Source organism: Pleurodeles waltl, chromosome 6 (assembly GCF_031143425.1).
Source record: "Pleurodeles waltl isolate 20211129_DDA chromosome 6, aPleWal1.hap1.20221129, whole genome shotgun sequence".
NCBI lineage: Eukaryota > Metazoa > Chordata > Amphibia > Caudata > Salamandridae > Pleurodeles > Pleurodeles waltl.
In genome coordinates this window covers 941,657,843-941,681,613 of record NC_090445.1, presented here as the reverse complement: position 1 = coordinate 941,681,613, position 23,771 = coordinate 941,657,843, and the positions used below count along the sequence as shown (strand labels likewise).

Genomic DNA, 23,771 nt, shown 5'->3' with positions numbered 1-23,771 from the left:
CAGCAGCAGAATAACTGATAGTCCATCCCATTAGTTTTATTTCTAAAAGTACTTTATTATACACAAAAAACGAGATACTACACGTATAATAGTGAACAGGCACAGTATAAGTGAATGGGTCACTGGGGCAATTGCACCTCAATCTGATGTCCACTCCTCTCCCTGAGGTTTTCTCCTCCTCCACATGAGGGGGTTTTGACCTCTGGGTAAGAATATCTCTGTTAGCTTGTATCAAGGTAGCTGCAGATTACCCCTGTATTTATCATAGCACCCATTAGTTTTTGATATTTTAACAGAATGCTGGTCTCTGAAGTGCAGGGCCAAGGCATGCAGTCCACCTGTGACTGCACACAGTCTCTCTCCCACTTCTTTGAAAGACAGTGATGCACATTCAAATGGGGCCTCATTTAGCTCTGTCATATTTACTGTGCACAATGACAGGAGGAACTGATGTCAGGGGTGCTCCAGCCAGGAATTTCAGTTAAGCTGGTGTCATGCTGTCCTCACAGGGTGGATTGGGTCAAGTCAGCCTCGTACCTTCTGGGCACTGCCTGAAGTGTGAAGGTACAAGCATGCAACATAAGTATCTTGGTCACAGTGGCACAGGATAAGCCACGTTCAAATGTCTTTTTTGCACTAGTGGCATGGGCTAAGCCATGCTTGCTCTCCTCTGTTAAGAGCAGAATAGAATGAGTTGCAATCACACTTCATTGGTCACAGCAGCATGTGATGAGCTGCGTTTGGAGTTCTCCGTCACAGCAGCATGAACAGCTGTGACTCCATGGCTTCCAACTGAAACTATCACTTGGAGAGTTTCATGCCTGTCAACACCTGGGGCATCATTCTCCTTTTTCCTCTACACTGGAAAAGTAACACCTCCTTCAAGGTTAGCAGGCTCCTTCCTATCTCCATGTGCAAGTTGGCATATAGACACCTCAGGTCAGATGAACAGCTTCTGCAGCAAGACAAGATTTCACATGTTGTCCCTTCATCAGTGGAAGACGGCGTTCATCCACGCAACTCTGGTTGCACAACAGTCCTCTGAGTAGTCTGTAGAGCACTCCCTTCCCTGATCATAGAGAATTTGGAACTGGAACAACAAGCGGTTCAGTGGCTGCCACTTTTTTACAGCAAAAGCAAACACGTGATGTGGATTCACTTTCTGCTCTTTCAGGTTTAGGGTGGTTTTGTTTCAAGTATCTGTTCCAGGCTGCTTTCCCGACAACACGTTTGTGTGGATTGATGCTCCTCAATGCAAGGTAGTCTACAGCCTGGAACACCTACAACAGAGGCACAGAAAGCTGTTAGCTTTCTCTATCTGGACGTCATGAGCCATAAAGAACTGTGAATAGGACCTATGGGGTCCCGTTCACAATTAATGAGTATAATAATACTGGATGGACCCTTTTTGCAGAATCTGATTGCAAAGTCTTGCAAGCATTCAAATTTTTTCACCTACTAGTGACCCCTTCAGTGCGTGCTCGGCTGACATGGAAGTCAGTGACTTCTACCTCATCCTGTTCTTCACAGCTAAGGGTTGCTTGAAGTTGTCTTCAGCCTTCTGAGTCTGCTGACTTTGGTCCTATGGAATTCTGTTACCTATTTAAAAAAATGCATCTCCCTTTCTTACATATCTCTCGAGAGGTCCTTTTGAACGGTGTCTGGAAAAGGGTGGAGTCCTTGTTTGTAGAAGTTAGGGACATTGAAAGTGCGTTTAGAGTATAATGAATCAAATACATCCTTTTTTTTTTGCTGTACTGCAGAGGGGTCCCAAGCCCCACCAGTGTAAAAAGGCAGGATTTCTGTTCTGAGTATTGCAGTATTAAGAATGAGTAATGAGTACAGCAAACCTTGTCAATTTTTTAAAACTTTGAATTTGGCAAGAAAACGTATTTTGGGTTACGTTTTGAGAGCAGATCTAATGTACCAACAACAAAGAGAGACAAGTATGTACAGTTTTTTAAAATATATTTTGACACTTTTTTCTGTGATAAAGTTTTGCGGTGATGGTTGGAGGAACTGTGACACAAATATAGGGCTTGACCCTATTCAGGAAAATGAGGTTAGTGGTACTTCTTAAAGATCAGCAAATTGGTGACCCTAATTTACCATGGATTGCAGTGTTTATTTTGTATTGCAACATGTAGATCTTTTTTAACGTCGTGATTCATTGCGTTAGATTTTCAATCTAAAAAATGCAACTCATAATTGATTTTGCTGCCACAGAAAATAAACCAAAAATCATAAAGAGTACAAAACATATAGTTATATAATGTGCGAATTTCACAAAACATTCTTCATGTTTGTTTTAGAAACTTGCAACACATTTAGTAACACTACTGTGTGCACATTTAACACCAAGTGATTTATCGTGCTCTAAAAAATGGTTTTGGTAGTTATATCCAGTGTCTCTCATTTCTGTATTTCAGTCTTGTTCCTGGCTTATGATTACCAAAAATAGAGAAAGAAACTTCATTTAGTATGAGTCCACTTTTTTGTGCATCACAGTTTTTCTGTGATAGAGGTTTGCAGGGATGAGTGTTGGATGCAGGACTTCTGTTCTGAGTCCTGCAATACTAGAAACCAGTACCACGAATCCCACAAACTTTGTAAAAGTTGAGTGTAATACAAAACATATTGTTCTAAGTACTTTACAAGTAGGTATTGTGTATATAAAAAATTCACAACTGTAGAGTTATGTAAGAAATTGGATTGCTGGTTGATTGGGTGTGAGCGCTTGTCAAGCAGCACCCACACTCCTTCTCAGGGTAAGGCACAAGCAAATCCCAAATTAACTTGTGTTCTACAACCTGGTAGCTCTGCACAGAGCAGTCAGACTTAACTCAGAGGCAATTTGTAAAGTATTTCTGCAACATTTCAAACAGTAAAACAGTGAAAACACCACACAAATGTTTCCACAACACTTGAGAAAAATAGAGACTAATTTGGTGAACAAAACAAGACCAATACAACAGAAATCAAAACAGCAGAACCAGGGTTATCAATGTTTAAAGATTAAACTGTAAAATGGTGACTACCAGGCTATCTGGTCATGTGGGACTGGGTGAAAGTCAAAAGTTCAGGCCAAGCGCGATGGATACAGTCCCAGATTAGCCCCAATTAAGTTTTACCTTCTCAAGTTTTCCGCCAAGAGTCCTGTTCGCATTGGAGAGGATCGCCAGGAGTAAGGACAGCATCACATGCAGTGGTTGTCGTGGTGCAAAGAGCAGGCTGGGGGCCGTGGATCGGCATGCTGAAGCTTTGTGCTGGCAGTCCTCTGCAGGCTGTTAATGCTGCTGTGCAAAGAGGTGGGCTGGTGGTGCCTCGCTCTGATTTTTTGAGTGAGTGCCATGGTTCCAGTATGAATGGGCCCATTTGTGGTCGCAAAAAGCCCAAAAGCTTGATTTCAAGAGTTCAAGAGCCACACCAAGGGTCCAGGAACTGACATGCATCACTTGGGAGTCAGGAACGCACTGAAAATGGGCACAGGAGCGGCTGGGGTGACTTTTATGTCCATGAGGCTCGGATTAGGAGGCCAGCAGACCTCTGAAGCACTCTGAGGTCCTGGGGTCAAGATGAAGTTGCAGGCCCATTTCTTCTTCCACAGGCAAGAGGGCAGTAGGTCAGCACAGTAAAAGCAGTAGTTCTTTGTAGAACAGCAGTCCAGCAGAGTGGCAGTCCTTATAGCAGCATAGCAGCCCTTCATCCTGGCAGAGCATCCACAGATCCAGAAGTGTACTCAAGAATTAGCCCCAGTGCCCCTGAGAACAATGACAGGGAACCCATTCACTTTCAACTGGTGGAAGTGACAATTCCCACCCTCAGGATCACCATCTGCATCTGTCTTCCAAATAAAGGAGATCATGGCATTGTCTACGACCTGCCATCTGGGACTACATTACCCTGGGCCACATTGGCCACCCCTGTAGAGGTCCCACCAGTGGGTGGTTTCTTTGGACAGAGACTCCCTGTTTGTGTCCTAGCTGGGAGCACTCTCAGCAGCGGGGTTGGAAATTAGGCACCCTGGAACACCACTCATCAGAACCACGCTCCTGCTTCTCGGAAGGGGCTTGGGAAACCTCCACCCCCCACCTTAATCTGGGACTTGTCTGGGTCATCTTTAACGACCACCTCACTCTGCTGGGGGAAACTGAACCACCCTTCTTGGAGTCACTCGCAGGTACCTTCTTGGACACTTTGGTACTGACCCAGAGGGCCACCTTTTCAGCAAGCTTCAGGGGGTCAGTCACCTTGCTCACAGGCAGGTGCTGCTGGCACAGCTTTGTAAAACAGGTACTGAGCATGTGCTCTCTCAAGATTAAGTATGTTACAGTCCAACATAATCATTAATCTTGCTGTGCTGCACCCAACCATTCAATGCCTTGCTGGCATAATCGAGGGTCCACACAAGAATGATTCTGCATCTTCTGGTTGTCCCTGAACCCGATGCAGTATTTTTCTGGGGTGAGTTCAAACTTGGTGACAAAGATGGCTTTCATGGGGGCATATCTGGTATGGTCCTCCACTCCTAGTGTAAGCAGTGAGTCCCTCTCCATTGGAGGCATGTGTTTTCACAAGCCACCTCTTTGTGCTTCTCTGAAATTCTGCATACCTTTAGAGCTACCTCATATGCGGCAAGCCCTTGTCTATGTCATTCCCTAGCACATAGTTAGGACCAGATCTTTAGGTATGCAAACCTTCTTGTCTACTTCAGACACAGTAGGTATGCTGGCACCAATGCTGCTGGAATATGCCTTCCTGGCTTTCAGCTTCAGCTCCTTAATACTCCTTTCATGAGCCAAACACTACACAGCTAGTTTCTTCTCCAAAGCCAGTTTCATCTCCTCCATCCCCAGCCTGGTCATCTCCAGCCTGAGCTCTCTTTCCTCCCTTCTTCCCCCTCTGGGGTCAGACTGCAGTAAAATACACTGCTCCCTGTCCTGGCACAGAGCTCCAGATTAGGGGTCAAGTCATCCCCTTCAGCAGATTCCTAGCCCTCAGGACTGAGATACAAATCCTTTCTTAGTCTGTTCAACTCTTCATCTCCTTCAGTGGCTGTAGCCAGTGACTGGTGGGCTTCCGCCCAGGCCCTCAGCGCCTTTTGCAGTTCCATATTCCTGGTGGAGCTCTTGGCTGCACCATTGGAATAAGCGAGGGAAAGCCTAGAGGAAGGGAAAGGATTAGAAGGAGAACAATTTGGGGTTGTGGAAACGGAAGGTTCCACCGGAATTCATAGTATGGAAACATTTCACTAGTCCATCCGGTGAAAACAATCTCACATATAGGCATGGAACGTGATCTCTGTGTGTTAAGAAACTAAGCAGAGGACACAGAAACAAGTACAGTTTTGGAGCAGCATCCATGCATAAGCATCTGATTGTCATGAGAAAATGAGGAGGAAGAGAGATGTTGAAGAGGTAGGCACATCTTGCACCTCTCAGCAAGCCATCCCTGCTGAAGAGACACTCTCTGATATTATTATGCAGGACCAATATGGAGTTCCTGATCTCTGTTACCAAATATTCAGACATTTTTGTGTAGTGTGTAGAAAGGTGATAAGTTGTGAACAGCAGAACAGGTGAACTCACCTCAGTCAAGTTCTAGTTCATTAAAAATCATGCAAGCAGTATTTTAACTTAAGTTAACATAGTTATTTTCTCTAGTGTCACTGACCTTGTTTTTAGTTTAGTTTTCCCTCAAAAAAAAAAAAAAGATTGAAAAAGAAAAAATAAATAATTCTGTACCTCCTTAAAAGCATTGCACTTGTTTAACAAAAAGATGAAATTATATGCTGTTTGTTTTGTGCATATTTTTATTTATGAATGTCTCTCTATATATAAATATATATAATATATACGGTGAGTGCCTAAACCATGCTCTGCATTGCCGAAGGTCATGAGCCAAAGGGCTGGACACAGTCTCTGACCCTTCCTGCGACAGAAGAAACAGCACAACAGAATTACATCAAAATTGGAGTGGAAGTAGATTTTTTCCACAGAAGTGCCTTTATTTGATTTGGTGAATAACAGTTCAGTAGGTGTAGCAAAGGTAGCATTATAAATGTGGTTTTTGTAGGCCTCAATTTGAGCCAAGCTAATAATCAAGACAGAGGTATATTGATTGTGAGCAAGTCAAAATAAAAACACTCAAACCCTATTAGATAAAGGATTGTTTTCTCCTGTTGTCCTTTTAAAGTCAGAGCATAATGTTCGAAGGGATACAAAATGTAAACACATTTTTTTTTTTTTAGATCTTATTACCCTCCCTTTGACTTTTTTCCTACACAGAAGTGTATGAAAATTGGCATGCCAGACCTTAAATGCATATTCTAAACAGTGTCAAATTTGGTGGAAAACACAAATCAAAAAAGCCTTTTCATCCAAAAGTGTGATTGTCAATGTGCTATCTATCTATCTATCTATCTATCTATCTATCTATCTATCTATCTATCTATCTATCTATCTAATACAAAAATACATAATGAGTTTATTGCATAGTATGGGCCTACATTGCCATAAAGGAGTACTGGTGACATCATAAACAGTGAGGCTTCAGGCAAAGGAGTTTTTAAGTCATCTGAAGTCCGAGACAGTATCATGGGATCATGTTAATCATGTTAATCATGTTACAAATTATGCATATTGCATGATTTAATGATTGATTTTGCTATTCTTTAGAAAGATTTGGCCTTTTTGAGTGCCATCCAGTTAGTATCAGTTCTTTGCCTGAAACTGTAGATACGTGTGTCAATGTTTCTGTTGGGGATAACTTGCTAATATTGAAATTTGGTTTCATACAAAAATTTGCATTTTTAAAAGTCGAATGTTAAATTTAATTCACCATTGCAAGGAAATTTAAAACATTTACTCTAAAATGTGATTTTCTATTGTAGTACATTGGCACTTTAGAGTACGGTAAGAAATTTACCACCCAACACAAGGCATAATCACCACATTTGTAGGGTGAACAGTCAAAGCCACTAAATTATCCTGCACTCAACTCCATGGTAGCTAGGGTCAGCAGCAGTTCCTCCATAGAACTGGAGGAATGTGGATCCCCATACTGCTGCAGAAAGAGTAGAAAATACAATGGCAATAAATTATTTTATTACAATTTTATTTGTTACTCCTTGCCGAAAGGAGTGTGGAGGTGGGCCAGTGTGTCACTGCTGCTGATTGGCAGCAATGAGGAGTGTCCACTTCAGTTTGAAGTGCACATGTAGGTTTGGCCAGCTCTCTTTCGGTCAGTCCAACATGCGCAATTCAAACCTCTCCAATCCAGCTGTCAGACAGCTGGGTTGGAGAGCAGGCACAGGCCTCCAGTGCCTTTTGGAGAGTTGAGGCTTCCTGCTCCAGTCAACTCAAATACTTCACTCATGGTGCTTAGCATTGTTAACAGCATAAGAGCAGCGTCTGGATTAGATAAGGTAGCTGGATGTGTGATGTCATCTCGCACTCGGAGGAGCCTGGAGCCAGGGACTGGAGAGCACTTGAGGACATGCTGCAGGATAAGGTAAGTGAAACTTTTATTTTTTCTTAGATGTTTATTTTAATATGTTTTAATGTAATTTTTGAATGTATGTATGTTTTAATGTACGTAGAGCCCCACAGTTTTTTATGTCACCAACAGCCGCTGGCAAGGGCACAGAGAAGACAGTCTTAACTTAGGACAATGTGTAAAGTATTTATGCAGTAAGAAAAGAGTAATAAAGTTAAAATGCAAAACAATAAAAATCCCAAACCGAATTAGAAAAATAGAGGAACATTCAAAATGCAAAATGGCAAAAATCCATTAAGGAGAACTGCAGATATCATGTTTTTAAGCTTTAAGTAGGAGTTATATTAAGAAGCACAAAGTGCCAATGGTCGTCAAAGGTTGCGGTAGAGCGGAACCCTAGGCACAATTTGACCCCGACCGGGATGAAGCCTGGATCAAATACACAAAGTAGGTTTATCCTGATCAAAGATTTTACCTTCTGACTTGAGTCCTTTAAGTACCAATCAACCACAGAAGTACACTTCTAAAGCACCCCAGACCTCAGGAGAGGCACTTAGAGATTCACAGGGTGTCAGGCAAAGACCAGCAACATGGTCCAGTCCAAGTCTGGTTGCCACTGATCAGCTGAGCAGTTACAGGAAAAGCCTCTTGTAGCTTGTTGTATCCCTGTGGCTTGAACAGAGGGTCAGCCTTATGAATCGTGGCATGTGATTCTTTGTCCCGGGTACAAGAGAGAGTAGGACCACTCCTTCAATGCTTTTCTCTGGGCACAGATGGCATCACAGATCATTCCTCTTCTGATCTTATTTAGGCCCAGGAATGTTCTTAAGTGGGTGTCCGGAAGTGTCACATTTATGCCTAGAACAAACTATTTAGTGGGATTGACTTTGGGGCATGCCCTAGCCAGGGTCCATCTTACTCACCGTGGACATTTTAAGATGGCAAAAGTCTTCGATCATACGAAATACAAAATGTGGGCTCTGAGGGCTGAGTGTGTGTAGGGGGTGTACTACAGTGATCATAATGTCCTCCCACATCTAACACCAAAATCCAGTTTGAATCAGCCACTATCCCCACAATAAGCTCTGAGACAGAGGCCTAGTAGAGCAAAAATAGGGTTTTCTGGCAACCTGACAGTAAATCCACAAGAATTGTTTGATACCCTGTTTCGCTTCCATTCTAGTGCCCCTCTAGTGTTATATCTAAAATGCAGATAGAAGCCTGGTGGGACAAAGGCGGTCCTTCAGCAACCATACAGTGAATACACAAAAATTATCTTGACATTCTGTTCTTCACCTTTCAAGTGTGCTTTTAAGTGTCATATGTAAACCCAGCAGATGTATCAAGCAGCCTTCGACACTTAAGCAGGATTTGACACTGCAATGTCAAAAAGGATGCTCACAGCCGCCACCCTGCATATAGAGCAAGGTTCAGAGGAGTCATCTGTGCCTTTTTCAGGTCAGATTATTGTTTGCTCCTGGGAAACATTACAAACCTTTCCTAAGTCTATAAAAATGCCAGTTACTGGCGGGCAGAAGTGGAAGAGCAAATGCAAATTCAGCCTCCATAACCTTTAGGCAGGGAAAAGGTAACTTTCTCAAGGTTCGTTTTCTTAAATCAATATTAAAAATCTGACTTCACCTTTAAATTTCATTTTTAATAATTGTTAAAAAGGAGTTGTTTCATTATTTTTCTAGGCAGTCCCATTCCCAAGACACAATATTAGGATTTTAACCTGTACTCTGGTTTTCTACTTAGGTCATCTTGGCGTCCACTATGAAAATAGCTTTTTGGTACTAGATGCTGTAATGAAAATCTGGAAGTCTTTACATGTCTTACTATTAAATACTATGCACCCTGCCTTGTGGACTACAGGGCCTATATAGGGGTGAAATTATTATTTAAAAGGGAGGTTTTGTCCTGTCAAAAGGGTGTAATTTGATGGGTCGAATAGCAGTTTTTACACTGCTACAGTCAGTCTACCTTGGTAGGTCTGAAGCCGAGTTTGCACTGCCACTGTAGTGGACAGCACAATAGGTGCTGCAGTCCACTAGTGCCATTTAACTTATAGGCCCTGTTTACATCTTGTAGCCTACACTAGGCTCCTATAGGTAAGTTAAAACTATCATGCAATTCAACTATGTTTAAAGGGGGAGCACAGGCACTTTAACAATGGTTAGAAGGGATAAAGTGCACAGAGTTCTAAAGTCAGCAAAAGTATAGAGTCTAGGAAAAGGTGGAAACTATAGAGTGACCATGCAGAAAACACAGTTTCTTTACAAGCGGGTTTAACAAGACATACATAAAGAATGAAAATGAACTCATGTACATTTTTACAGACAAGGTCTACATTTATAGTGTTTATTTTGATACACCTTTGGGGATTCATTGGTAGATGCCTATATCAAGGATGGGCCTGCAAATGTGATCTTATCAATGGGTGCTGGTTAATGTTCTGAGAGCGGCACTGTCATCGTGAAACCATTTTTTTACTATGCTAAATTGTGCTAACCATCCATTGAACTTTAATTGTTTAGACAAGCTAATTTTCCTGCAAGTCAATTTAGCCCTATGAATTATAGGAAATAATTAAAAGTGATAACTTTTTTCTGTGAAACTCTGAGCTTTGAAATCATGGGCAGATATTCAAATTAAAAAGCCTACCCACTATAGTTGTGGCTGACCCTTGATAAGTGACTGGGATACTGACTTTTTTTGTATTTTGCACTGACCTATGTCCATTTCCTGAATGACATTCTGCATTGTGTTTTCAAGGTATAGTCACAACTGGTGCCTTTTTGACTCACTCATTCCTTACACAGTCGGACACTGTTGCTGGTATTTTGTTGCCAGGGGTGATGGAGTCAGAAACTGAGAGCAATGGGGACCTCAGCCTTCTAACAGAGGAGGTTTCCTCCATTTCGTTCATTGGGGAACTTAAACATTAAGGTGACAGAGCAAATACAAGATGGCAAGGTCTAACGTTTATTTAACCAAGGCTCCCAATCGAAGTTAGACCCTTCATTTCCAGTCCTGCCTCGTGTCTGTTTCCACTCCAGCCGATGAAAGAAGTGTACAGGTGCATAAAAGCTGTGTTACTGTGCAGTTAAATGTATTTTTTCGAGGGGACCATTAATCCTTTGATTGCATGTTTGTCCCTGTATTTCTCTTCATCCACGTCTTTGCCTAACACAGTGGTCTCCAAACTATTTAATGCTGCGCCCAGCCAGTTGAAAAATAAAAGTCATTTGGCGTCCCCCTCAGAATACATCACAATTATTTTATAAAGATGGTAATGTTTAAATATCTCTAGAGGTATTTAATCATTGCAGTTAAGTAGTGTTGCCCTTTTAAAAATGCAATAACATGTTTCTGCTTCACACAAAACACTATTATCTGTGCAATGCTTATTTTGGCCAGAGCCTGGCGCCCCCCCTGGGATCACTGGAGGAACCCCTAGGGGTGCCCATCCCCAGTTTGAAGACCCCTGGTCTAACAGTATGTCCTGGTGCTTTGGGGCCTCGTTTCAGTGCAGTGCAAAACACCTTTATTGCCCCAATACTTTTCTAGATGTAAGCCTTCTTGCACTGTCCAGGTCATATTTATGCCTTGGGCTTTTTCCTTCCTTTGGCGATCCTTCAACAGATACATACTCATTTCACATATGTGGTGTTTAGTCTAAAGAGGTCCTGTGACTTCAGAAAGAACTCATTCATTCCTCCAGCACTCAAGAGACAGAAAAGCGAGAGAGATTTTTAGCTCCAGTCCTTGACAGCCAATTTTGGTCTACCTCTTGCACTGAATAATGCAAAAAAGGATGTATGGAATGCTTGAATTAAACTAAACACCTGGTAATTACTCGGGCCACATCCTACTCCCATCATTTTTTGCCTTACATGCTACTTCGTACATGAACCAATCATATGTAAATCAGCCTTACCCATTCTCCAATAGGAACAACAGAGACCGAACTGCCAGGCCAAGTGCCCTTTGAATAGGGATACAAGAAACCAGTCTGATTCGTGCATTTTTTGGCATCATCAGTACAGTGCATCCTAATGCTACGGGCAGTGTGCATGGGACACAAGTCTGGGTCTACCCATCCTCTTTAGGGCACTGCACTAAGAAAAACCATGGATGGGTCGAATATGTGAATTGATCTCACCACGATATCACAACGTTAAACTCCTGTAATTTATAGCAATTCTCCAACTTTATATTTAAAAGTGTTTTAAATTCTGCATTGCTTTGTTTGGAGAAAAACGAATGCACCTGTAATACTCCATTGTCTCTTGCGAATAAAAGCAAAAGATGTTGGCACACGTGTCACTTCTGCAACACTTTGGAATGAAAATTGTATTTCTGTTGTGCATAAGATTTGTTTTAGATTTTTCATAAACATTCGTTCCCACCTTTACTTATCCAAACCATCTATCTCCTTAACTACAGTGCGAAAAAGGCAGAGGGGGAGGGGCAAATCTGTACAGACAATGATAAAGGGACCTGCTGATAATAAATATTTGTCAGGGCCTGTCGCATCTGCACAAATTCCACTATTACGAAAAGACACCGTGCTGATAGAAAAAGGTTCCCCGAAAATCAATGCATCTTGAGCCAAAGCTGTTGCTAAACACACAGAAAAAAACATCTTTATCCAGCAGCCAGTGTGCTGTGAAAATTCCCAGGCCTTGGCCTCGTGGCGGCTAAGGAAAATGTAATCTTCCCAAATACTCATCAGGGCACTCCATCCTGTCGACCTGACAGCCCCACTTATAATTAATTATACAATTTCGATGGGAATATCGACTAAACAAAGCTATAAATCATAGGAAAAGTCAATAGGCATGGACACGTTCAATCATGTCCCGGCCAATGATTACTACTCTTAAAATACAATAATTATTCTCAGCAGCCAGCTCGAATTAAATTTCTGTCAGGCCGCTGCAAGACCAGTGGTTGATGAAGGATGCAATGGATTTTTGGGTTGAATTCGGCGCGGGGACATTTATCCTCTCAGATAGGTAGTTTGTTTTTAGTGATCATGGCGCGGCGTGTTTAACTAGACCATGAAGATTAGATTATCTCCGATGGCTCATTAGATCATTTATCTTTTCCCGCCATAGCGGATCTGGAAGGCTTCCCGCGCCCGAATTAAATGGCAGCTGATTTCTTTTTTTTTTAATGCAATGTGCCAAAGTGGGATGCGCGCTTGTGGATGTGTGCAAAATGAACCGAACCATTTGTCATTCGAAAGGCTATTGGCAGGCCGTGATTTACAGCGCCATGAACACGAATGACCTTGTTCAACATCTTAAACTGTATTAAAATGAAATTAAAGTTAGCATTTTCAGGGACTTTTATAATAATTCAGAGAATTACACTTGAGAGAGAATATATCTGTAGGGACAAGACTCGCCACTAATCATTTAACTTGTCAAGTTCTCAAGAGTGGGACTGAGAAGGCCATGGCAGGGATCCAGAATGGAGTCTGAAGGTGCCTGTGGTGTTTTAGCCGTGAGTTCAGGCTGAGGGGTGTGTGTTCGGGTGGACGAGGATGGTGGGTATGCATATTTTCTTATCTTAAGTTAAATATGTAGTCAAATATTTAGGAAATAACTAAAACATGCTGCGTTGATATCAGTATAGTATAACTCAGGTTTCTAAGTGCAGAGGTATATCATCAGCTGTGCAATCAAGATCTCAAACTTGTGGTGTAGAGACCTCCTAACAGAGGCAAGCATGTTGTTAGCACTGGGAATCTGAAACAGTTCCAGAGGATGCTAATTCTTAAACACTGGCCTTGATCCGGAATGTAGTGGCAACAGTGTAGTATTTACGATTCTCTAGAGTGAGGAGTCTACTAATTTTACCTGTCAGCCAGGAAAATGACAAGTACCTGTTGTCACTGCACCTATTTAAGTATCTAGAACCATTTCGCCGTATTTCACCACAAAATGTCATCAGGTTTGACCTAGAAATTTGCTACTTAATGAAGAAGCTCAGTTTTCCCTGACACATCTCATGCCCTACATTTGTTCGCCTGTCTCCACTGACCACCAAGGTTCCATCAGACTGAGAGCTCAGATGCCTAACGTTCTCCTGGATAAGTGTAACATGTAACTAAACACACTTTATGTTGTTGCAGTGACTGCCCATTCCCGTCTCTGACACTCTAAGGGAGGAGAAAAGGAATCAGTTTCTTTAAGCTCAGCAAAAAGGAACAAGGGTCCAATTCACAAAGCATTTTGTGCAACATAACGCAACCTAAAACCACAAAAATGTCACTTTCTATACAGAACATTCACAAATGAATTGCAGAAGTGGTTTTTGAGGTGTTCTTGGGTAGATCTACCCGTAAAAGTCAGTAAACAAGCCATAAACTGGTGGTTTTTCTACCTCACTCCGTATGCAAGTTTACTCCTGACAAATCGAAGAGCAAGCACATTTCCAGGGTTTGCATAAGTAGGGATCAGCACCAAAAATGATGGGTTATAACAGAGCAGGTTAGTCCATGGGGAAAATATTTTGCAGCAGACGACATTAAATAAAGAAGTAAAACAGGCTAATGCGCATTTGTCTTATATTTCCAGGGGTGGTATTCACACGGAAGCATTATTTTGTAGCACTCCTAGAATTATCTATGTGTATGTATGTATTACATACATATTAGGAATCTGAAAATAGTAAGTGTATTACTTCCCTGATGCAAAATAACCATACATTCTTACATTAATAATAAATTATGTTAAAGTGTATTATAAACAGTTTGGGTTGGCTTGAGAGGTCTACTGCAACTAAACACAAATAATAAACTAAAGAGTGAGGAGTCGGACACTGTTATTACATATATACTTGCAGGATAACAACGTTTATGATACAAGAATGATGATGTTGAAGATACTGAGTTTAGGATCGGCAGGGAACATGGCGGCTGAAGGTCAGCAGCGCTCGCACTGCTAGAACAGCCGTGGCGCTGGATGGACCCCCACCGGCGCGAAGAGAGGAGGAAAGAGGAAAGGGAACAACAGACAGGGACAGGAATCTCTCCCCGTATTCTTACCTGAAGGCGGTATGCCGCCTTGCAGGTTACGGGATCGCGTCCCGGCGCGAGTCAGGACGCAGGCAACAGGAGCCGCAGCAGCAAGGGAGAGCGGCGGTAACTGGGAGCGGGCCGCTCAGGAGGTTCGGAGAGTGTGTGCTCTCACCTGCAGAGTCACACTGAGAGGAGCGACCGTAGGCAAGGCAGGCAGGGGCAGCACAAGACAACCAGGCAGCATGGAAAGCAGAATTAGTGAACCGCTGCCCCATGCAAGAAGAAGGGACTCTCTCTTCTTTCAACATCGGGACCTCTGAACCTGTATCGAGGTAACATGGACGACATGGACCAGGTACCGGGAGAGGGGGGAGGACATATGGAGTCTGAGGACTTTGAACAGTTTAAGGGAGGGGGGCCCTTCTTATATATTGCCATGTCAGGCTAGCAAGGATATTGTTAGTGCTGACGAAGGCCCTATGGATGCTTTGCTGGGAGAGAGGGGGGCAGCGCTGCCACAGCAAAAGAAGAAATCTGAGGGGAGGAAAAAGCAGCCCTCCCCCTTCCTCAACAGAAAATAACCCCCTCATTGAGGGCATATTTTAAGGCCAAGAGCTCAGCCAACATCATAGCAACTTCCAATATATCACCCCTCCCCGCTACTTCGGGCACAACTCCAAATAAGACCTTATGGTCTGAATATGAGGAGGGAGAGAAAGCAGACCTGCTTGGGATTAATTTTTCTTCTTTATCTGCGCCCCCCTTAAGTGAGGGGGGGCATTAGGCACAGGTATGCCAACGCAGAAGCAGGTTCCTCCTGGAATAGGAGAAGATATTCCTCTGCAACAAAGTAATACCACCTTAGAGGGGGATGACAGTAGACCCTTTGGGATCTCAACAGGACCCACTACCGGAGCCGAATTTAACGCACACCCAGCCATCTTTAGAATCCCTGCTGCACTCTTTGTCTAAGGAAGTTAGACAGGGATTCTTGGTATCACAGACTAATCAGAAAGGGATCCAAGAGGTCTGTGAAGCTTTGGCGACGAAGATGGATGTTCTAGCACAACGAACCCAGATCCTGGAAAATCAAGTTGTTCAACTTAATGAAACGGTGAAGAAGCATACAAGTGAAATCAAAGCATTAAGGATTAGGGGGAATCAGAACTCTGAGCGCCTGGAAGTGTTGGAAAATAACGCCAGGAGGAATAACATTAAAATAATGAATGTCCCGGAGGGGGTTGAGGGAGATAATATTAAAATGTTTGTGGTAGGTCTCCTGAGTCAATGCGGGTGTGGGAGGGGCCTGAGGATTTGCTTTCCCAAGCTATACAGAGGGTCCCCTTTCAGAAATCACCAAACACAGCCAAGCCAAGAAGGATACTGGTGAATTTTCTTACCTATGTTATTAAGGAAAAAATCCTCTCTAGAGCATTGAAAACTGGAACTTTGGATGCAAGTGGTTTTTCTTTTGAAATAAGATCTGATGTATCGCCGCCGACTTCAAACCGACAATGGGAACTTGGCAAGAGACTGGAGGAGTTCAGGAAGTTGGGGGCCACGGTCCAATTAAAATTCCCAGCAACTTTGAGAGTGATGAGAGAAAATCGGATGTATAACTTACGGGATGTCCACGAAGCGGATTCTCTACTTGAGAAATTTAAGAATAACTAAATCAAGCTAGGATATCTGTTTCCTTTTTTTTTCCTCTTTTTCTTTCTAAACTTTTTTGTTTGTTTGTTTGAATATACGAGGTGGGGGTCTAGCAGCGCCAAATGGCTTGATAGCCAAGAAAATGGGAGGGGTTCCCCAGGGTGGTGAGAGGGAGGGCACTGGGGAGGGAGTCAGGAAGGTGGAGAGGAGGGATTTGGCAGGGGTGGGGTGGTTTGGGCACGGGGAAAATGTGGTCCTCATTGTAAAATGGTTCGACCCGTAATACTGGTTATTAGAATGCCCGTTACTTTTGGAGAAATACATAAGAGGGATGGTTGTAGGTAGTCTCCAGACTCTCTCATGGAATGTGAATGGGCTGAGAGTAAGGGCAAGGAGAAACTATATACTACAATATATTAAGGATTCCCCGGCGCAAATTATAATGATTCAGGAGTCTCACTTGACATCTGTGGAAGCACAGGAGATTTTTAAACCTCTGACTTGGGTTAGTCAAATTACTTGTTCTAATAATACATCGCACTCGAAGGGGGTGGTAATTTTGGTCAAAAGAGTTGTCAATGCCCTGATTATGTGCACCAAGTCGGATATAAAAGGCAGATGGGTTATGGCGGATGTTAAGATTAACCAGACTATTTATACTTTAGTATCCTATTATGGCCCCAATGTAGATGATACAACCTCTCTACTGGAAATATGCAATGTACTTTTGGAAACTCAGCATCCAATCATAATAGCAGGCGATTTTAATGTGTTCTTAAATTATACTTTAGACAAGTCTTCTGGTAGTAAGGCATGTGGATGTCAAAAATCCCTGGAGTACATCAAAGTGATGATGGATCAGTATGCTTTGGTTGATATTTGGAGAGACTTACATGGTCGCTAGCGTAGTTTCACTTTTCATAATAAAAAGTTCAGGCATCACTCTAGGACAGATTATTTCCTACTGGCTAAGACCCTAAAGGCATGTGTGGTGGATGCACAACACATCCCCGCCCATTTATCCGACCATGCCGCAGTTATGGTGACTTTGAAGGAAGATGGATCCCGGCCGGTAAAGAGGTGGACATTAGACCGCTCCCTATTAAGCAATACTGAGGTGGTAGAATGTCTGTTTAGGGAAACTAGATGGTTTTTTGAAGATAATTGGAACTCTGCAGCACCTTATGTGGTGTGGGACTCATATAAAGCTTTTATTAGGGGGGTTCTGATCTCCACTTCTGCTCGGAGAAACAGGGAGTACAGATCAGGCATTCAGAATATTGAGAAGGAATTAGAGAGCTTGGAGAAAGAATTGGTAGAGGCACATTTGGGCGGGTGAAGTGTAGACCCAATCATGCTAGAATTGATGACTAAGCAAGCAGCCCTTTCAGCATTAATAGAGACGTGGTTAAGGGAAAAATGGGAGGCAAGTAAATTGCAAATTTTGAATATGGGGAATGCGCAGGGAAACTATTGGCATGGAAAACAAAGTCTGATCTTATTAGAAATCAGATTTCAGAGATAAGAGACCCAGTCACAGGGGTGGTTGTAACAGACTCCTTAGCAATTCAAAGAGCATTCCAGGGTTTTTCTGAAGCTTTATATAAAGAAGATTGACCAGAAGTGGTGGACGAAGCGATGCCAAAGGTAGAAGAATTAATGCCAGGGAAACCTGATGAGGAAGGGCTGTCTCTTTTGGAAGAGGAGTTCTCAGAGGGAGAAATAGTACAGGCTATCTCCATAGCAAAAAAAGGAAAGCAGCGGGCCCTGATGGCTTACCTGTGGAGTTCTATGTAAAGTTAGGTAGTATTCTATCTCCTCTGCTCAAAGATCTTTTTAACGCAATTTGGAGGGGAGAATCCCAATTACCAGGGTCTTGGAATGAAGCAATAATAACTGTCATATTAAAACCTGGGAAAGAATCCTAGCTTTGAGAATTATACGGGCCAATTTCCCCACTGAATAATGATTATAAAATATTCACAAGTATACTTGCCAGCAGATTAGGAGTGGGTATTGCGCCGCTGATCCATGAAGATCAAAAGGTTTTTTTTTAAAACAGGCATATGTATCAATTATCCCACTAATGAATTGTGGCAATCGACCATGGCATCAGTATCGGGTCTCCCCTTGGAGGTTATTACTCTTGATGCTACCACGGCGTTTGACCGAGTGAACTGGGGCTATTTAAATCATATTTTAGTACAGTTGAACTTCGGGCTAAGGTTTTTAGGGGCTGTAAAAAGTATTTATGCCAACCCATCGGCAAGAGTCTTGATAAATGGGAGTCTAACTTCTCAGTTTTCTATTACTAGAGGGACTAGACAGGGTTGCCCTCTCTCTCCTCTGCTCTTCGATGTGTATATAGAACCGCTTGCTTGTATGATTAAAAAGGATGCCCTAATAAAACCTATTGTTTACATGGGGTGGGGGAAAAAGGTATCCATGTATGCTGATGACATTATAATTTATACTACAGATCTCCCTGCGGCGTTAGATAGAGTGGAAGGGATAACACGAAATTTTGGCCAGTTATCGGGGTATCAAATTAATATGTCAAAGACGGAAATCATGACATGGAACATGAATTTTCATCATAAGCTAATAAAAGAGGAGATAAAATACCTTGGAGTTAAGATACCACAGGATTTGGAGAAAACGTCATTGGTAAACTTGAAATTTTTGATGCATCAGATAGATTAACGTCTTTTAAGCTGGGTACATCTTCCTTTACCTCTATATGGGAGGGCGAATTTAGTAAAAATGTTTATTCTGCCGAAGCTCACTTTTCTCTTTAATATGATTCCGCTGGAATTTGCGGAAAAAATAATACAGGATATACAATCAAAGATATATAGTTTTATTTGGGCTTACAAGGGAATCAGGATTGCCAGGAAGAAGCTTCGTAGAAGTTATGTCAAGGGAGGGATTGCCCTCCCGTATATCCAGTTATATGTATGGGCATTCCAGTTAAAGAATGTTAAAGATCTATTAGTCGCCGAGGAGGTCTCCCCCAAGAAGAGGGCTATGCTGAATGGCAAAGGGAAAGGGGAGCGGAAATTCCTGTATAAATTCGGCCACCCAAGATTCCACAAAAAAGTAAGGCTGAAATCACTAAAAGCAGCAGCTTTTTTGTGGGCAGGTTCTTGGCAACGTCTTTATAGAGTGGTCAAGGCTGTCACTCTTAGAAAGAATCATTTATTTGTTTTACATAGGGCATATTATACCCCAAAGAAGTTAAATAAATTCAACAAAAATGCCCAAGCAGCCTGTAAAAAGTGTGGGTTAGTGGGGGCAGACAACACTCATATGTTGATGCTATGTCCTCGGGTTTCAAACGTTTGGGGGGATGTGTCTGAGACTTTATCTTCTGTGATGCAGGCCCCACTGGTAGCCTCCCCAGCCTTAGTTTTATTTGGTGGCACTTTAGAACCGCTAAACCTCTCAAGTGTTCATAGGAATTTGTTATTTTACTTAACACTCTTGGCTAGGCGAGAAGTCTGCAGACGTTGGATTTCTTCTATTTCTCCAACTTGGTGGGAATGGGTGAATGCTGCAATGAAAATCTGTCAATTAGATCTTTGTAGAACTGGATCCAATGACGTTAAAGAACTATGGCAATCCTGGGTGAACTGGTTTTCTCCGAGCACTAGTTCTTGAGCAAATTGTCCAATGATTATTTCAATGGGAAAGATGGCATATAGCTACTTCCACCCTCCCGCTATGAGTCTTCCGGATGGGGCTGGCCTTTCGCCTGATCCAAAAGGGATCAGAGTATATATCGGGTCTGGTCATAATGGAAGTATTATAAGAAATAAGAGGACAAAAAAAAAAAGAATGATGATGTTATCAAGGCACACCTCTTTGATTCTCAGCCACAGGATATCTAAACCGATAAGATGGTAAAAGAGAGAGGCAGCAGAGAAGGGTACCCTGCCCATCACATCTCCTTTTCATCTCTTTCCCAACTTAAATCCTGCCCATGGCTATTCAGTTTGATTTCCTAATTCCCCTGATTAAATGATTGCTCCCTATGTCCAGCATCTGGGATACAAATATATTTCATTTAACCCACAGGCTCCTGATGAGGCCACAGCTTGAACGATAAACCGCTATACTCTGTAGTCAATAAACCTCTTGGTGCCAGAGCTATAAACTCAAACAAATTCCCAAGAGAACATAACATTGTTGATCCAATTTCATAAATATTCTACAATTTTCTTAGTATTTTTCTCTCCTGCATTTAAGAGCAAAAGGGACACACCCTCACTAAAGTGCTACGTGAGGAACAGACCCCCTTCCTCTCTTAAAGATTGTTTAGATCCCTAGGACATTTTGTGATACAATACTCACCAATATGTGCACACCTTATAAATTCTTCAAACGTTATAGAGCGAGAGTGAGGAGATAATCTTGATTCACTCCTCACTTGCCTCATGTGCTAGAAGAGGGACTGATCCATCCCTGATTACATATGCTAAACAGAGAAGTAATGCTGACGTGCAATCTAGTATTAACGCCTACAGATGCTATTTTAGTACTGTAACTCGTGCATATTTCACTGGCATGCTGGATTATGTTTATGTAACTGTATTGTGTATACCACTAGTTGCTTTTTACTGTATGGGGTAAAGAGCAATGGTTTTGAGAAACCTACTGTAATAAATGGGCATGAATATCTCGGAAGAATGTTTTGTGGGCTTAGTCTTTTAAAATGTTACTTTAGAAAAAATATGAAAAAACTGTCTTGAATTTGCCGACTAACAACCTAGAACAGAAACCTTTGATAGCTTCTTCAAATTGCTTCTAAGGCAACCAGAATTGGTGTTAAAAGTGGGACTTGTGGCTTTGCATTCATGAGTAGTCAGAGTGTAATAGGAAAGTGATGATTCCCCCAAATTGCGGGTAACATACCATTATTTTACCACTAACATTAATCTGGTGGAGTGAATTTACTGCGGAGTGATATTCTCTAGGCCTGTACAAAACTCTCATAAAACAGGCAATGTTTACAAATTCACAAACTCTGTGCGGCTGTAAAATTTCACACAGTTTTCTCCAACTAGTGTGTTCAAGCACAATATGTCTTGCAGGAGCAGACAAATTCATGCTGGGAACATTTTTTTCTCAAACGAGTCCTCTGGTTGGTATCTTGCATGACTATTGAACCTGAGGTATGTTATAGCATTCAGTTTTCATGTGAGATACTTTTTGTGTATTTTCACATACGCTTCGCAAAATCTCACAACTGAAGACTGGCAGAATTTGTGATCTTAAAAAAATACGTCCACTACTACAACGGAGGACCATGATCCTCACACCTCAAAGGAAACTGTCTCTAGGAATGCTTGAGAAAAGCAAGGACCATAAATATTAGAGCTAACAACCAGCTCATAAAAGGTTAATATTACCTTGGTTCTGCTGCCAGCCCAAAAGATGAGGGGAATCTGAATTTTGTGTCAAAGTACACAGGCCATCAATATTGAAATTCAATGCCTTTCAAATGTTCATCGATCTAAAACATGGACCAATAACTCAGCCATCTGTGGTTTAAAGATGGCTAATATGAGTACCAGTTGACTGAGTAATATTAATACCCATTGCCGACAGTGCTTAGGGACAACACAACTGCAAAATGAAGCACACAGAAACAAAACGGGTAATTTTATTATTATTCTGGCTTAAATGTCCTCTAGGCTCCTAAAGAATGTCTTTGGAGCTTCAGCAATAGGCTCTATCATCTTAAATCCAATATGAAAGTGCTTTTAAGTACAACATTTCTTGGTAGAGCAAAGAGATTGTAATTGTAACTGTATTTATGTAGCGCTCACTACCCCTGAAAATGCATTGAAGCACTTTTTGGTGAGTAGCATGCTACTCCGGAACCCGAAAAGGATTAGTGGTGGATTAGTTTAGGGAAATATGAGTTGATTTGAGCAGTGTCTTTGGATTGAATAGAATAATGGAGGGATAAAAGAAGGAAGAGTCTAAAATAATGTTATTTGGGAAATCACAGTACTTAGATGGTTTCCAGGCATGGGCCACAAACTCAGAACAGAACACCAAAAAAGGCTTTCAGCAGTAATAAGGTTCAGAGCTGCTCTTAAATTATTTGGGTCCCATTCACAAAATAATTTCAACACATATGTTTGACTCACAAGGGCAAACTGTTGGATTTACACGGCATAAATCCACAAAAGGTGGCCTTATAGTTGACAAACCCCTCTATCCACATGTAACATTGACTTATGATGGTGTAATATTATGCTAGGGATGGGTAGTGGGTATCTCAGGGCGTGGTTTGCTTTAAAGTTTGTTGACATTGACAGACCTACTACTCCATTATTCAATTACTCCAAGAGTATAAAGATGCAGCAAGAAGTATGTGTTTCCTATGTCAATAATCCCATACAGGTTCTTAGTTTTCTATAACTTGGTGAAGAATGTAAGTAGAAAATGTCCTGTTTTACCCACATACCTGCTTAAGATCTTGGCTAGCATGCTTCAACAGACTAAAGACACATCATTTTTGGTTTAACCAAAAAAGACTTTTTAACTCCTGGCATGCGTTTCCCGTCTTGTACCTTGGTGACTTAAGAACAGCATATCTGCATATCCACAGAATCCTAAAAATCTCAATCCTCTGAGTTAGATTTAATAGTGTTTGTTAAACTAAACACAAATTGTAACAACTGCCAGAGGTCCACAACCAACTTCCCATCCACACCTGTGTGCCTGTATTCTGCACCTATAAAAGAATATAATATAGGTCAGAGGCATTCATTGTTGATATAAAAACCTGGCATTGGCTGTAGACAAGCCTTGGACAGCCTTAGTCTAGAAACACTTGCATTCTCAATTCCCTCTCACTGAGATATCTTTCTGATAACAGGCAGCACGTTAATTTCAACACCCTTTCTTGTCAAACAACAGCAAGACATTTTGATCCACTGCACAGATGAGGACCACAAGGCACGCTCCTTTCAATCATTGCTTTACTTGAATGTAAGTCTTTCTTGTGTGGGTGTACTTGAAGAAATGGATTAAATCCATTGAGAAGTGGTAACATACTACCCACTGCTTAGGCTTTTCAGGCTTATGATCAGATGCTTCTTCTTGTGTTTTTTTTTTTTAACTACAAAACTGTTTGATTTCTCAGTTGCCCAGTAAGTCTCTATTATATAATCGCCTGCTGAACTAGAAGGCTCTGTACTTCATAGGAAAAGATGGTAGGTTTGGTCATAACCTGCTGTGTGGTAGACGTAGAAAATGCTAACTGAAACGTCTTGACAATCTGAAGTCCCCTAGAGTCTTTCATTGTGTGAGTGAAGTTAAATGTTAACTGGACAAGGGAACTGAAAAGAAATGTCTTTGCTCTGCACGAACCTGAAGTGAATTACCACATCCACTTCCCCTGGCTCCATCATCAACCAGCATGCTAATAGTGAGAAAATGTAAAATTAATACCATTGTCAATGTTAACCTTGTTACTTGGGGCAATTCTTATTGCTCAGTTAAAACGTTTAATTTCTGCCACAGTATATATATCTCACCACAGAGGGATGTATTGATATTCACCAGCACAAGC

General features: G+C 41.8%; 1 protein-coding gene across 2 annotated transcripts in view; it reads right to left on the bottom strand.

Annotated features, from left to right (window-relative positions):
• INPP5A (inositol polyphosphate-5-phosphatase A) overlaps positions 1-23,771 on the bottom strand; it is a 1,526,322-nt gene that overhangs the window by 252,060 nt on the left and 1,250,491 nt on the right. The window lies entirely within an intron of this gene.